Consider the following 5551-nt stretch of genomic DNA (forward strand, 5'->3'; position numbering starts at 1 on the left):
TTTTTTAAAGGTTTTATTTATTTTAGAGAGAGAGAGAGAGAGAGAGCATGACACAGCAGATAAGGGCAGAGGGAAAGAGAGAAGCAGATTCCCCACTGAGCAGGGACCCGGCCACGGGGCTTGAATCCAAGACCCTGGGAATCACAACCTGAGTTGAAGGCAGCCACTAAACCAACTGAGCCACCCAGGTGACCCTGGAACTATTTTTTGAAGTAATTCCATTATTGGATATATGTCTTGTGATTCTAGTTATTTTTATTTTCCTAAAAAAATATTTTATTTACTTATCAAAAGTTTTCTATGGAGCTATTTTTGCTCTTTTAGTAATGTGATTTTTATTCAGATAATTCATAACACCAAGTTTTCATAACACCAAGTGGAGAATAAATAACATTTATTGATGCCAACGATGTGCCTCTGTTCTATGAGCACTGGGGAGTAGACATTCAAGGCCCCGCTTTTCAAGAAACTTAGATTCTCAGAAGCAAAGACAGATAATAAACCAAGAAATAATGTTTTACAATATCAAGTAATGAAAAATACTCTGGTGAGATTAAGAGTGTGGTATGAGGGGACTCCAGGTGGCTCAGTTGGTTAAGTGGCCATTCTTGGTTTGGGCTCAGGTCGGGATCTTGAGGTCGTGAAATCGAGCCCCACCTTGGTCTCTGAGCTCCACAGGCCCAGAATCTGCTTGGGGTTCTCTCTCTCCCTCTGCCTCTTCTCTTGCTCTCTCAAATAAATAAATATATCTTTTTTTTTTTTAAGTGATGTGATAGGAAGTGACAGGCTGAGGAATGTGGAGGAATTATGAGTAGTCAAGAAAAAAGAAGAAACCACCTCTCTGAGGAAGTGACATTGAAGACATCGTTGACAAAATGTCAATATTGATTTCCTAAATCCTAGCTATTTTGAGGAAAATGTGATAATGCAAAACATATTTGCTGCCTGTGTGACTGCAAACTTAGGGTGTACTGTTTAAGTTTCAGTTTTATCAAAATAATAATCAAGCTTTAAAACAACAAATGATTCTGTCAAAAAAAAAAAATGAAATAGAGCACTTATCTGTCAATACTCCGTGAGTGGTCATGTCATCCAAGAAAACAGGCATGGATTTGGGAGATAATAGATAATACTGTCAATATAAGACATCTAAAAATCAATACATATGCATCATATGTTCATACAACGAGTTAGGAAAGGCACGCTTGACTGTGAAATTCTGACTCAGTGACTGTTTTGTGTTGTATTATTTTCCAGGAATACAATTGTCAGAATTCGGCTGTAACTTCTGGGGCTGCAGTAGGAACACTGAGAACTGGGATCCCTGGGTGGCGCAGCGGTTTGGCGCCTGCCTTTGGCCCAGGGCGCGATCCCGGAGACCCGGGATCGAACCCACGTCGGGCTCCCGGTGCATGGAGCCTGCTTCTCCCTCTGCCTGTGTCTCTGCCTCTCTCTCTCACAGTGTGCCTATCATAAATAAATAATAAAAAAATTTAAAAAAAAAAAAAAAAAAAGGAACACTGAGAACTAGTCAAAGAGACAGCAAGGATTGCCACAGTAGGTAAAGGAAAGACACAAGTAAAAGCTACGAATCAGGTCTTGGGAAAAAAAAATCTTTAACTGAGATGGAAAAATTTGCATTTCAAAACTTCCCCTTGGCTTTATTTATATTCATCTGCTAGCTATAATGACCAGTGCATTTCTGAATCTGGTTTCTCCTGTTTCCAGACGTACGAGATTTGCATCCACACAACTGATAACAACGCTTATCAGATGGTTGCTGGCACACAGGCAGAAATCTAGCTTAGAGGCGGTACATGAAATTGCCCAGAGCCAGTGTTCTCAAACTTTTTGGTCCTAGAAAATGATAGAAGACTCAAAATTAACTGCTATTTATATATGTTCATTAGAAAGTAAAACTGACAACTATCTAAAATATTAACCCCTTTAAAAATAAGAACCCCATTGGGGTGCCTGGGCGGCTCAGTCAATTAAGCATCCAATCCTTGATTTCAGTTCTGGGCATGATGACTGAGCTCTGCATCACACTGAGCTCCGCACTCGGCAGGAAGTAAGCTTCTCTCTCTCTCTCTTTCTCAGCCTCTCCCTGCACTCATGCTCTCTAGAATTAAAAAAAAAATGTTCAAAAATTAACCCCATTAAGTATAAACATAGTACCTAAATATTTTCTGGGAAAAAAAAAACACACACACACCCTGTATTTTCCAAGAAAAAGCTTACTTAGTGAGAAGAATGGCATTATCTTATGTTTTGTAAATGTCTTTCAGCCTGGCTTAATCGATATAGTCAAATTCTAATATCTCCTTCTACATTCAGTCTGTTGGTACATCACACAACATGTAACCTCTGGAAAACGTCACTATACAAAGGGGCAGAGGGGAAGGTGACTGAGTGAACCAGGCAGCTAGTGTCTTAGTATTAATATCAAAATAATTTTCACCCCTGGAACCCTCTGAGATCTCAAGGACGCCCCCACCCCACCCCCAGGGAATAGAAAACACTTTGAAAATCATTGCCCTAAACTAGCTACATCAGTGGTTTTCAACAAACTTTTCACTGTAACACATCATAATCTCATGTGTGTTTTCGTGGATGTCTTCGGATATTCACTAAACAAAATGACTATTTTCATTATTAAGCAAAACAAATAGCATCAAACAACTTGGGGTGCTGGGAGGATAGTAGGGGGAAGTGAGGGTGCCCAGAGAGATACCTAGTATTCACATATACTTTATGTGCTTGTGGAAAATAGACAGTGGGTTAGGAATACTCAGCACATCCTAGCAGTCTATGACAACTCCTTTATCTTTGCTTCAAGGAAGCAAAATAGAATATGCCAGTGACAGTAACGTTATTACAGAGATACCTTGAATCAGATAGGCTCTGATTTATTTCTTTAAATCACTTGAAAGTTTGAGCATTTTAACAAATACTGGAAACCAATCACTCTTTTTTTAAGCTTATTTATTTATTTATTTGAGAGAGGGAGAGGGCACAAGTGGGAGGGGCAGGAGAGGGAGAGAGAATGGGAAGCAGGCTCCACGATGTGGGGCTCAATCTCACCACCCTGAGATCCCGCCCAAGAGTCGGATGCTCAACCAACTGCACCACCCAGGCGCCCTGGAAACAAATCACTTTTTAAAACACTTTGGACAGTGTTGAAAGGTGCTGAACTGTCTGTATTATTCATACGTAGAAACTGCCCAATATCTTCCAGGTGGCTGGTGGAAATAGGGTGCATACTATTTCATATGGCCAGTTCTCCTCTTTATATGCATTTGCTGACAAATAACAAACTTTTATTCATTTATATGTTATTTGGGATATAAATAAATGTGCACATATTCATTCATTCTTTCAACGTGTATTTATAGTTTCTCGGATATGTCAGGTACTATTTTTGGCAGTCAGAATAGAAAAGAGAACACAAATTCCTGTCCTGGAGAAATTTATGTTCTAGTGTGGAGAGACACACAATAAAGAAAAATACACCAACTAAATCATACCTTACTTTGTGATAAGCTTTAGAGAAAAAGAAGTAAAAGGAGGGGAATAAGAAATACTGGGACTAGGGGATGCCAGGATTTAAAATAGGGGGCAAGAAGAGGACTGCCTCAAAGCATGGCTCTTGGGAACAGTCAGAGGAAGGAAACCATGATGGGGGAGGGTGTTCTAAGCACAGAAAACAGCAACTGCAAAGACTGAGGTTGAGAGCTTCTGTAGAGTCTTGTTGGATCACAAAGCTGAGCGAGCAGTTTGTGAGGCTAGGGAGACAATGAGGGGAGAGTCCTAGAGCCACGGTTAAGGACTTTGATTTTTACTTTGTTTTGGGGAGGCCGTGGGAGACTCTGAACAGAGGAGAAGTACGATCCGACCGTCTTTTAATACGTTTGCTTTGGCCTCTGTGTTGAGAACAGACTCAAAGGGAAAGCGAAGCAAAGACAGAAGCAAGAAAACTAGTCCCTGGGCTATCGCAATACTCCAAATAAAAGATGATGTGGGTTGTGGCAGAAGGGGTAGATAGACATTTTCTGAATGTGTTTTGAAGAAAAAACCAACAGATTATTTGCAAAGCAGATAGGGGACATAGGAGAAAGAGGGATTAAAGATGAGTTGGGATACGGAAAGATGCAGCTTTTCACTGAAATGATTTAAGATTATAGGTGTGGCTGAAAGACCATCTGAAGCCTGAAAGGGCATTGTAGTGAGACTCTTGTTGATTAATTCCTTTCTTGTGTGCAGACACACAGATAGGGTATTGGTTACAATATGCGTGTATTTACAGAAACTGTTCAAAATATACACCCAGAGCCACAGAAGAATCCTGAATGACTTCTCCTAAATTAAAAGTCTTTATGGATCAGCAAACTTACTTGTGTTCTGATCCCCATCTTACCTTGAATAAGAAAGTCTCTAACCTCGTTAGAGCTATTTCTTGGGTCGATAAAATAAGCATTGGATTCGGTGAGCTCTTACAGTCCCTGCCTGGGTTCAGATCCGTTTGTGTAAAATGGGAATGACCATAGTACCTGCCTCACTATTTATTGGGAGCTGATATGTGCACGATGCCGTTCATTGTATTATATCTTTTTTTTCAGGATTTTATTTTTTTAATAAATTTATTTTTTATTGGTGTTCAATTTGCCAACCATATAGTATTATATCTTAAAGCTGGAATGTTTGAGTACGGATCAAATTTTTGGCCTTATTTTTTTCGTGGGGTGTGTAGGTCAGAGGAGTGGCTAAGGAGAACACAAAGACAGGATGAAGCTTAGAGCTGGAGAACGTACTCCTGGACATTATTACACTAGCAGAACTTATTTTTTAAAAAAATACTGCTTTTGTTTACATCATTTAGCATCACTGAGCCAGGCGGCCCTCTTCCAGAACTAGCTGTATCCTGATATATATATATATATATATATATATATATATATATATATATATACCTTGAAATATTATTTCAGAAGAATAAAAAAAATGTGGCCTCTCTCCATATACAGGGACCCTAAAAATTTGCAACCTTCAAATGCAACAGCACTGCAAGTAAGAAACATGGGGTGTTGGAATATATATGTATATACACTGTTTCAATGCATGCTATTCCCCCTTCCTCATTTTACTATAAATCGAGAAAAAAAACATAGGATTCCGAGGAAGACAAGGCATAGGCCACCGTGCAGCGGGGGCTACTGCCCAGGTTCTGACATTCACAACCGCACCGGTGCAGCCAGAAAAGCCCTTTCTTTAGTCCCAGACCCTCCTGCTCATCAATCCCTTCCTCCAGCTTCCTAAGCTCCAGTCGAAGGAAAACAGGTGCAAAAGGAAATGAAGTTTTGTTTTGTCTTTTTTCCGATCCAATCGCTCGGCCGCCAACAGCGAACGCGGCAGGTGTCAAATGCCCCCGCGTCCAGCGAGGCGCCCCGCGGCGGCGTCGGAGCAGCGCACCTGCCGGCGCAGGCGCGCGGGGAGGGCGGGGCGGGGCCTGGGCGGGGCCTGGGCGGGACCCGGGCTCCACTTCCGGCCCCCG

The sequence above is a fragment of the Canis lupus genome, chromosome 1 (assembly GCF_003254725.2).
Source record: "Canis lupus dingo isolate Sandy chromosome 1, ASM325472v2, whole genome shotgun sequence".
Classification (NCBI taxonomy): Eukaryota; Metazoa; Chordata; class Mammalia; order Carnivora; family Canidae; genus Canis; species Canis lupus.